Source organism: Marmota flaviventris, chromosome X (assembly GCF_047511675.1).
Source record: "Marmota flaviventris isolate mMarFla1 chromosome X, mMarFla1.hap1, whole genome shotgun sequence".
Classification (NCBI taxonomy): domain Eukaryota; kingdom Metazoa; phylum Chordata; class Mammalia; order Rodentia; family Sciuridae; genus Marmota; species Marmota flaviventris.
The window spans coordinates 32989685-33001403 of record NC_092518.1 but is presented as its reverse complement, the minus strand read 5'-3'; the positions used below and the strand labels follow the sequence as shown (position 1 = coordinate 33001403).

General features: G+C 46.2%; 1 non-coding gene across 1 annotated transcript; it reads left to right on the top strand.

The window, feature by feature from the left end:
* The first annotated feature begins 508 nt into the window (after positions 1–508).
* Trnat-ugu (transfer RNA threonine (anticodon UGU)) lies at positions 509–581 on the top strand. Its single transcript has one exon. It is a non-coding gene; the product is annotated as a tRNA-Thr (tRNA).
* Positions 582–11719: the final 11138 nt, after the last annotated feature.

Sequence of the window (11719 nt, the reverse complement as noted above, 5' to 3'; positions counted from 1 at the left end):
GCCATTCACTTGCTGAGGCTGATCTTGAACTCTCGATCCTCCTGCTTCAGCCTCTAGAGTGGTAGCTGGGATGACAGGCGTGCATCCCTGCGCCTGGTACCTCTAGAATTTCTTTGGTACCAGGGTACTTGCTGGAAATGCCACAGCAAACTTGCCCAGATGAGGAAACTCAACCAATGGGGACTGGGAATCTTTGGTTACATGTCACAGGTGGGAGAGAGCATGTAGAATGTCTCAGAAACTCTCTCAGAGGGTGCCCAGTGGAAAGAGCCCCACCTGCGCACAGGGGTAACCTGCCTGGACTTCTTGCTGTGCTTCAAGGATTATTCCAAATAAGCCACATAGCCAAGCATGGTGGTGTGGTGCACACCTGTAATCCCATTGGCTCTGGAGGCTGAGGCAGGAGGATCTCGAGTTCAAAGCCAGCCTCAACAATTTAGCAAGGCCCTAAGTAACTGACTGAGACCCTGTCTCTAAATAAAAATATAAAAGGGCTGGCGGGGGGGCTGGGGTTGTAGCTCAGTTGGTAGAGTGCTTGCCTTGTATGCACAAGGGCCTGGGTTCAATCCCCAGCACCACCAAAAAAACAAAATTAAAAAAAAAAGGGCTGGGGATGGGGCTCAGTGCTAAACACCCCTGGTTTCAATTCCTGGTGCCAAAAAAAGGCGACATAAGCCCTCTACGTCTAAGTCCTTTGCTCAGGTTCTGTTTTGACAGGAAGGTAAAGCAACACCCACTTCCAAACCGTTGTTCCAACTTAGCCTCAAGATATAAAGTGGAAGGGCCAAAAGCTTACTTTCCTGGTGTCCTTTGTGGTTTATATATGACCATGTGACCCATTGTCAGCTATTGGGTCATAAGTTGAAGTGTTCTGAAAGGTTTCTTGGAAAGATTTCACTTCTTTATAAAAGGAACAGATTTATTTTCGATGTTGTCCCATTTCCCCACCTTCTTGCCTTGACTGTGTTGGAGCTGTTGCAGCCATTTTGAAACCTCCAGAGCTAGGCATGGTGATGCATGCCTGTAATCTTAGCAACTTGGGAGGCTGAGGCAGGAGGATTGCAACTTGGAGGCCAGCCTCAATAACTTGGCAAGACCCTGTCTCAAAATAAAAAGTAAAAATAAAAAGGGGTGGGGATGTGACTCAGTGTTGGAACACCCCTGGGATGGATTCCCAGTTTAAAGGGGGATAAAAGGGTCCATGAAACCACAAAGAAAGTTCAAGAGAATTTCAGAAATTCTGGTCCTGATGCTTTAAGTCACTGAGCTTGCAGAGACATCTAATTCTTGACTTCTTCTGTGAGAAAAATCACCTTTCAATTTGCTCAGGGGGCTGTTCACTGAGTTCTCAGTTACTTGCACCCTCACGCATTCCTTTTTTTTTTTTTTAAGAAAAAAACTTTTTTTTTTTACAATACCTTTATTCTATTTATTTTTGCACTGCTGAGGATCAAACCCAGGGCCTCACACGTGCTAGGCAAGTGCTCTGCCACTGAGCCGCGGCCTCAGGCCCTCATGCATTATTAACGGACACAATTGTTCAGGGTGCCCAAGTTCCTGGATGCACTTACCACACGGACTTTCTAGTCATGGACCCAGTGAGTCATGGTTCTCTGTAACAAGTCAGCAAACCCTGGCACAGCACAGCTGGCTCTTGGGCTGCCAGCTCCCTGTTCTTCCTCCTGTCTCGGAATTTCTTTCTTTTTTTTTTTTTACTGGGGATTGAACCCAGGGGCACTCAGCCACTGAGCCCCATCCCCAGCCCTATTTTGTATTTTATTTAGAGACAGGGTCTCACTGAGTTGCTTAGGGCCTCTCTGTTGCTGAGGCTGGCTTTGAACTCACGATCCTCCTGCCTCAGCCTCCTGAGGCTCTGGTATGGAGGCGAGCACCACTGTGTGCCGGGCTCTCTCAGAATTTCTGAGGCTTCTCCCAAGCAGCATGGAGGAGAGCCGTGGAAGTGCCATGTCAGGGCGAAGGCAGGGTTGGTATGAGCAGCAGCCTCCTGTCTGACTTCTCAGACTTCAGCTGCAAGAAACACTGGTGGCCTCAGGGACCACAGAAAAGTCTTGGGACTAGGTCCCCTTCACTCACTTCTCAACCTCGAGTTTCTCCTTTTTCACTTTGGATTTACAAAGACCACAAACTCTAAGGGACAATAATAAGAACTTTGTCACATTTGGGGGACTATTCTGTGACACCCTGGTGACTGCTATTTCCTTCTTCACCTTCTCTTGCCTGGTCTTGAACATAAGCCCACGAAGACTAGGTTTATGGCTCCTTTTGACTGAATTGTGTATGATTGTTAACAAGCACTTCCTGAGAGTCCAGATGCTTCTGAACTGGGGTAATACCAAGGAAATAGGTGGGCATAGTGGCACATGCCTGTAATCCTAGTGGCTCGGGAGGCTGAGGCAGGAGGATCTGGAGTTCAAAGCTAGCCTCAGCAATTTAGCGAGGCCCTCAGCAACTGACTGAGACCCTGTCTCTAAATAAAATATAAAATAGGGCTGGGGATGGGGCTCAGTGGTTAAGTGCTCCTGAGTTCAATCCCTGGTACCAAAAAAAAAAAAAAAAAAAAACAGGCAGTCTGATCTGGATGAGATTGGCTCATTTGCGAAGATAATTTTAGTTTCAGGAAAATAAAGGACATTGGTCTTTGCATACCAGTTTGTGACCTAACAAGAATTCCTGGGGCTGGGGTTGTGGCTCAGCAGCAGGGCACTCCCCTAGCACATGCAAGGCCCTGGGTTCAATCCTCAGCACCACATAAAACTAAATAAATAAAATAAAGGTATTCTGTTCAACTACAACTAAGAAAAACAATTTTTTAAAAAGAATTCCTGGCCATTGTACAACTTGGGGCTGGGGTGCTTCCAAACCCAGCTCTGATTGGAGGCCCTGAGCAAGCACTCAACGGGCACATACCCAGAGAAGTTTGCTGGCCATTGCCAGGGAATCATGATTTAGTGGTCGAAAATTCTGGAACCTGGAACAAAGTGGATCCCCAAGTTCATTCCTCTCCCACCTTGGGCTACCTGAGACCTCTGGCACTAGAAGGAGAAGAATTAGTGCTGGCTGGAGGCCTGATTCTCCCCAAAACCTTAACTCCTCTGTTCCCAGGGGTGGGTCCTGCTCTGGTCGTGGCACAAACACAAGGCGCTGGGGAGAGGGACTGGACTCAGCCTTCTCCACCCGGTCGTGCTGCAGCCCCCTGTTTCTGTCTCCTTTTCTTGGCAGCTGCTCAGAGAGTCACAGACTGGCCTCGTGGCTTTGAAGACAATCCAGGCAGAAGGCAGCAGGACCAGCCACATGTGCCTGAGGGTATCCCCAGCCTTCCAACTCTGAGACACATGTTTTATGACTCAAGAGTTTTGGGAAGACGGGCACCATGGTGCATGCCTGCAATCCAGCCACTCCGGAGGTTGAGGCAAGAGAATCACAAGTTCAAGTCCAGCCGGAGCAAATTAGCAAGTCCCTGTTTCAAAATAAAATTTTATTTATTAACTTATTTTATTTATTTATTTATTTATTTATTTATTTATTGGTACCAGGGATTGAACTCAGGGGCACTCGACCACTGAGCCCCATCCCCAGCCCTACTTTGTATTTTATTTAGAGACAGGGTCTCGCTGAGTTGCTTAGGGCCTTGCTTTTCCTGAGGCTGCCTTTAAACTTGCAATCCTCCTGCCTCAGCCTCCCAAGCCACTGAGAATTACAGGTGTGCGCCACTATGTCCCACATCAAAATTAAATTTTAAAAGGGCTGGGATGGAGGGGGTACAGTGGCACAGATCTGTAATCCCAGTGGTTCGGGAGGCTGAGACAGAAGGATGGCAAGTTCAAAGCCAGCCCCAGCAACTTAGGAGGCTGTAAGCAATTTAGTGAGAACTAGTTCAAAATAAAATATATAAAAGGGCTGGGGATGGGGCTCAGTAGTTAAGCACTACCTGGTTCAATCCCTGGTACCAGTACGAAAAATAAAAATAAAAAATGGTGGGGAAGTAGCTCAGTAGTAAAGCACCCCCGAGTTCAATCCCCAGAATGGAGATAGGGTGGGTAAGTTTGGGAAAGGTAGTTGCCTCAAGTATTCCTATTACTATCTACATCTAAAGTTTTTACAAAATATGTATTTTTAAAATTTTGAGATACCTGAAATAATAATCCATCCCAGAATGTCTTTGGAACTTTCCAGCTCGCTTCACGTACAAGTTGAGCAATGCTATATTTTCTTCTCCTCAAACAAATTAAGTGCATACTCTCAGGAATAACACATGGTTGCCATTACGACTTGTGATGTTTGGGGTTTGGTGTCAACCCACATTTTAGCCATTGAACTCCTTCTTTTTTTCCAAAATAGTGAAAAGAACTACAAAACACAAAAGCAATTTTACATGTGACTTAACTTTCCATCTCTGTCAAGCAGTGATTAAAAGTGGAAAATAATACCAGCATTTAGGTTTCTTTCTGGAAAGGCCGAAAGAAAAAGAAGCCTGTGGTAATCGTTGTTTTTTGAATGCCATAAACTACCAAGAAGAGAAGTGGAAAGAATTAAGAGACCCCTGAAACTGTAAGAAGCCAAAACGAAAGGCCTTTTTCATGACAGACCGGGATTTGGTAACCACTAAAATCCTTGAGAAATGTAAGGTGGTCATGACCTTGGTGCTGGGTATTATTATTTAGCCTCTGATAGCTCACTCACCTCCAGTAGAATCCAAGACACAGCGACAAGATGGATGAGATGCTTTCTGAGCACTTGATTGCTTGCAATGCTGGGTTTGGAACAGGACCTTATGCACGCCAGGCAAGCCCTCTACCATTGAGCTGCACCCCCAGCCCAAGATGCACTTTAAATGACAATCTCTGCACCTCTGCTAATCTTGGTTCTTATAGTAAACTATTCAGTATTCAGAGAAGTGCTGGGATGATTAGTTTAATTGTTGGATCTGTTATTTGCTGGCAGGACAACTAGAAAGTGCCCCCCTGAAACGGACTTAAATACTTATTGGAGGATGCACTGGAGCACATAACTTAAAAGTTCAAAGGTAGATCTCCTGCTTCAGGCAAGTCTTGATCCAGCAACATTGTAAAAATATCCAGTGACCTAGTATGTCCCTTATTTCATTGTTCTCCCTTTGAGTTGGCTGCAGTAGACAGTTCACTCTCATCTGAGAACTTTGTGCCTCAAGCGCCTGCATCTCTCTGATGCTCAGCTTGAATGCTTTCTCCTGCACCAGGGACCTGGTCCTTCTGAATGTAGGATTGGATGCTGGGGAGACCCCTCCTCTCCCTTCAGAAAGTTATGCGGCTTGCATTATATTCCTATTGGACAATGCTGCTAAAGATTCCAGAGCAAACTACAGTGCGTGTACCCAATCTGGCCCGCTGCCTGTTTGTGTAAATAAAGTTTTATTGAAACATAGCCACACCCATTCTTTTTAATATTATCTGTAACTGCTTTTGCCCTACAATGGCAAAGCTGAGTAGCTGCGACAGAAACATGCGACTTGGAAAGCCTAAACTACTCACTCTCTGGCCCTATACAGAAAAAGCTGGTCAACCTCTGATAGAGAATATTAGCCCTAGAAACTTTTCTAGGCCGCAAAATTATTGCTGGCTTTCAGAAAAAGAAAAGAAAAGAAAAAATTTGGTTGTTTTTGAAATATATGAAAAATACATTGAATATTTGTGTGTGCATATTGTGTGTGATTGGTATGAATGTGTGACTATTCCAGAGGAAAAGGAGAATGTTTCAGTCAGCTCTTTTGCTGCTCTGACCAAAAGACCTGACAAAGAACAGCTGTAGAGGAGGAAAAGTTTATTTGGGGGCTCATGGTTTCAGAGGTCTCAGTCCATAAGTGGCTGGCTCCATTCCTCAGGGCTGCAGGTGAGGCAGGACATCATGGAGGAAGAGTGTGGCAGAGGGAAGCAGCTCACATGGTGATCACGAAGCAGAGAGACTCCACTCTCCAGGTACAAAATATATACCCCACAGCCACGCCCCCAATGCCGCCTGCTTTAGCCACACCCACCTGCCTCCAGTGACCACTCAGTTCATCCCATCAGGGATCAATTCACTGATTGGGTTAAGGCTCTCACAACCCAATCACTTCTCCTCTGAATCTTCTTGCCTTGTCTCATTTGTGAGCTTTTGGGGGACACCTCACATCCAAACCACAACAATGACTAAAATTAAGTATTTTAACAAGTCCTTAACAACTGGTCAGCAAGGCGCAAAAATGTCCTCAGAGCTGGGTGCATATTTGGTGCACACCAGCTACTTGAGAGGCTGAGGCAGGAGGATGGCAAGTTTGAGGCCAGCGTGGGCCATTTAGTGAGATCCTGCCTCAAAACAAAATAACAAGAGCTGAGTGCCGAGCTTGGTGGCACACACCTGCAATCCCAGAAGCTTGGGAGGCTGAGGCAGGAGGATGGCAAGTTTGAGGCCAGCCTCAGAAATTTAGCAAGGTGCTAAGCAACTCAGTGAGATTCTGTCTCTAAATAAAATTTAAAAAAGAAAGATGGGGGGCTGGGGATGTAGCTCATTGGTTAAGAGCCCCTGGGTTCAATGTCTGGTAGCAGTTCTCCTCTGAATATCTTACCTTCCACAAGCTGAGGATGTGGCTCAGTAGGCGGAGGGCTTGGCCAGCATGTGCAAGACCCTGGGTTTAATCCCAGCACCACAGGGGGCCTGGCTTCCAATCTTTTTTTAAAGGAAACTATCTTAAACTTCCAGAAAACCAAAACGTGACCAAATAAAGATGATAGCACACAGCTATTATTTTGGTCAACATGGAATATATTATTATACCCTAGTTCTGATTGTCCTTGGGGAGCAAGTTCTGCCCTGGGGCTTCCATACTGTGGCAGTGGTGACATCCCTCCTACCCCCTCGGGAATTAATACATAACCTAAGCTAGAGTTACTCTCCTTTCCCCTAGACAGAGCCATTGGCTTGAGGAGTACATATGTGGCCCAAGCTGCCCTGTTGGAGAACTTTTCCAGAATTTTCTACAGAGGAAGTAGAAGGGTAGTTGTAAAGATGTCATCCTGGGCTCTTTATCCCACGTACTATTGCCACGTGGTAAAGTATGTCAAGGCACAGAGGCATGAAACCATCATTTCCTCCCACTCACAGATCCTGTGGGTCAGGAACCCTGGCAGGACACACGAAGATGGCTTATCTCTGTTCCCGAATATCTGGGACCTCAACACACAGGAGTCAAAGACAGGAGGGACTGGACTGGATGACTGCAAGCTGGAATGATCCAGAAGTATCTTCACAAGTGGTGGTTTGTGCTGGCTGTTAGCTGAGACCTCAGTGGGGGCTCTGGGCCAGACATGTGCACAGAGCCTCTGCATGTGGCCAGGGATTCCTTGCAGCATGGCTGCCTCAGACGCCATGTTCCAGCCAACAAAGCAGAAGCCATACAGTCCTTCATGACTAGCCTTGGCAGTCCCACAGCGGCATTTCCACTGTAGTCACATGCCCACCCAGATTCAAGAGCAGAGAATACAGACTTTGCCTCTGAGTGGAAGGAGTGTCAAAGCCATATTGTAAGATGAGCATCGGGGTTGAGAAATCTTCCTGCTGACACCTTTCTCTTGGTAGCCACGTTCTCTGTAAGAACAAGGCCTCCGTGAGAGGTGTGTGTCCCTGTGCCAACACCTGAGACCTGGTTCCTGGAATCACTCCTTAGATGATAGAAGCTACCCCAGGGCTGGTGGTGTAGTCCCGTGACAGAGCACTTACCTAGCATGCATGAGGCCCTGGTTTCTCTCCCAGCACCGCAAATCAAGAGACAACAACGAAGCTGCTCTAGAACATTCCCATCCATCTGACTCAAAAATAATTCCATTTTTGTTTAAACAAGTTTAGACAGATTTCTCACACTCGCAATCAGAAGTTCTGGCTCACAAGCACATAATTCTTGATTTTGAAACAGAATTTTCACTCATTCATTCAACAAATACACATAGCCGGGCTCGCGGTGGTGCACATCTATAATCCCAGTGGCTGGGGAGGCTGAGGCAGGAGGATTGCAAGTTCAAAGCCAGCCTCAGCAATTTAGCAAGGCCTGAAGCAACGCAGGGAGACCCTGTCTCTAAATCAAATATAAAAGAGGACTGAGGATGTGGCTTAGTGGTTAAGTGCCCCTGAGTTCAATCCCTGGTACCAAAAATAAAATAAAATACACATAAATATGTACAAAAGGTAATGTAATAAGTACTGTGAGGGGGACAGCAAAATGAGTAGGACACAGCTGACCTAAGAGGGGATTACAGGTTACATTGGTTTGGTTGGGCTGCCATAAGAAAACTCCAGAAGCCAGGCACGGTGGCACATGCCTGTAATCCCAGTGGCTTGGGAGGCTGAGGCAGGAGGATTAAAAGTTCAAGGCCAGCCTCAGCAATTTAACAAGACCCTTGTCTCAAAATAAACAATGAAAAGGGTTGGGGATGTGGCTCAGTGGTAGAGCACCCCTGGTTTCAATACCCAGTACCACAAAAAAGGAAAGAAAGAAAACTCCAGAGACTGAGGGCTTAAACAGAACTTTCCCCACAGTTCTGGAGGCTAGAAATCTGAGACCAAGATGTCAATAGGGCTGGTTCCTTCTTAGTCCTCTTTTGTTGGCATGCAGATGGCTGCCTTCTTGATCAATCCTCACATCTTTTTTCCCCTGGGTACAGAATACCCTGTGTCCAAATTTTCTCCTTTTACAAGGACATCACTCAAACTGGATTGGGATCTTCTCTAACAGCCTCATTTTTAACTTATTCATCTTTTTTTTTCCCCCAACACTGGAGATTAAGCCCAAGGATGTCCTATCACGAGCTATACTTCCAGTCCTTTTTATTATTACTCTATTTTGAGACAGGGTCTCACTAAATTGCTGAGGCTGGCTTCAAACTTGCCATGTCCTGTCTCAGCCTTCCAAGTAGCTTGGATTACAGGCATATGCAACTGTGCCCAGTTTAATCATCCCTTTAAAGTCCTAATCTCCAAATACAATGATATTCTGAGGTTAGGCCTTCAACACCTAAAGTTCAGGGTTGGTGGGACACAAAATTCAGTCCATAACACAGGCTATTAGGGATGATAATTGCAGGTGGCTGGAATACCATTCAGCAAATTATCACTCCTGTCAGTTGTGGTGGCACATGCCTGTAATCCCAGCAGCTTGGGAGGCTGAGGCAGGAGGATCACAAGTTCAAGGCCAGCTTCAGCAATTTAGTGAGGCCCTAAGCAACTCAGTGAGACCCTGTCTCTAAATAAAATTTAAAAAGGACTGGGAATGGGGCTCAGTGGTTAAGCACCCCTGGGTTCAATCTGTGGTACCAAACAAAAGTCACTCTGTCCCTTCCTCTCGCGGTCTGGCCTGCACTCCTGTCCTACCATCTTTGGTTAGATTGTGTGACTTACTTTAGCCAATGGACTATGAGCAGACGTGTTCTCAGAGAAAGGCTTCCCAGGCACTCCGCCTGTCTGATCTGTCTTTTGCTCTCCCGGGATCTGCCCCAAGAAAAGAATGGTCCAGCGCTGGGCTTGTGGCTCAGTGGTAGTGCGCTCGCCTGGCATGCACGAGGCACTGAGTTCGAACCCCAGCACCACATAAAAATAAAATAAAGGTATTGTGTCCACCTACAAGTAAAAAACATATTTAAAAAGCCTCCCAAGACAGTTGCTAGCTCAAGGTAAAGGAGGAGTTACATGGAAAAGAACTGGACCCAAGTCCCGACGTGCAGCCAAATTCACCTGAGATCAGAGGAACCCCAACCCCTTACACACCCAGGAGCAGAAAATCCAGAGTTTGAGTTCCTGATTTGAGTGTGTTTAAGACTTTTGTTATTATAATGCATAATTGTAACAATAGCTAAATAATTTGATAAGAATAAAGTAAGAGACTATACCATGCAGACAAGTCTTCTTTATGCTGAATTGTATTTTACTGAAGATTTAGAATAGATGTCACTCCTTTTTCTTTTTTCCTCATGGCTAAACAGAGAAGCCACAATTTTTCTAATATTTATTTTTTACTTTTAGGTGGACACAATATCTTTATTTTTATGTGGTGCTGAGAATCGAACCCAGTGCCTCACACATGCTAGGTGAGCATGCTACCACTTGAGCCACATCCCCAGCCCCACAAATTTTTTTTGCGGGGGGATGAGTACCTGGGATTAAACTCAGGAGCACTCGGCCAGTGAGCCACATTCCCAGCCCTATTTTGTATTTTATTTAGAGACAGGGTCTCACTGGGTTGCTTGGGGCCTCACTTTTGTTGAGGCTGACTTTGAACTCGCCATCCTCGTGCCTCAGCCTCCCAAGCCACTTTGATTACAGGTCTGCACCACAGCACCTGGCTTCACAAATTATTTTGATAATTATTATTTGCCTAACAGGGAGGAAAAGCTTTTCCCAAATACGTGGCAGAATTGGTTTTGTGTTTTTTTGTCTGAACTCTCCAGAGGATTATTACAATTCCTTGAGCATCGGCAACATGCTAAGTGTGACCTGGGTCCCCAGGAAACACAGGTCATAGGCAGAGATCTCAAGACTGCAATCACCTGAGGACCATCAGGCCTATGAGATCATGGGCTGAAAATGTCTTAAAGATGTGAAAGGGTTGTGAGTAATTATGTCGTTATGCTGGTAATTAGAAGCCCCAGCTCCCATATCATCAACGTCAGCTCTGAGTTGCTACAGATTCCTAAACAAATCTCGCAAAAACTTGTGTGGCCCCAGTATGTCCAGTTTCTTCTTTCTGACCCCACGAATTGGCTCTCCCAGTCCTAGTCACGTGCCCCACCTCAACAGGGTTCAACCCTGGTAACAGCATTTAGCCATCCTGATTTTTCTGATAACCTGCCAGGAGCCAAGATTTATAATCAACCGTGTGGTATTTTGAACATTAGTTGAAATGACGCCTTCCACGGTCTCCAGATCATCTGCTTTATTTCACTCGGGGGCTCGCCCGTTTCCATTGCATCTAGAAGCAAAGGTCACGACCTCTTTTGAAAAGGGCTCCACGGAAGGGAAAATAGCAAGTCTACGTGTTGAAGTAAAAGAATTTGGTTCATAAAATCAAACTAAGGCGACAGAAGGCAAAGGGAGTTTCCGCTGTTTGAAAAGGGGCTTTCTCAGCACAAGCTTGGGAAAAAAAAATGTTGATGATTTATGCAAATTAGCGAGGAAATGGGCCCCAAGGGATGTTGGCACAGAAGCTCAAGTCGGGATCGGGGATGCCAGGCTAGGGCGGCTCTGGTTCACTCCGGGACTGGAGCTGAGCCTGCTCACCTCTCTGTTTCTAAATACCCTCATCTCCAAACGCGGCTAGCAACGCTGATCTTCCTGCCCCTGAAGGGGAAGCATAAAAATGAATGAAATGTCGGGAATGACTTCTAAGAGCCATCGATTAGAAATAGAGCATATGGCCTTAATGAGCGCTTGTTTCTGCCACGATTTTTTTCCCTGTTCCCTATGATCGCTCCAGGTCTTTCAAACAGTGCTCCTGCCTGCTTTGGGTGTGCAGGGCAAGGTGGCAGCGCCTGGCTTTTGCCAGCACAGAGCCCCGCATCCTGGATCTGCTGAGACAGTGGGGCTGGAAACTATTGTGCCCATTGTCACACCATGTGTTGGAACATGTGTCAGATCACGTGTCCTGATCATTGCTTCAAAAATATGGTCGCTCACACCTTCGCGGGGAAGCAAGCACCTG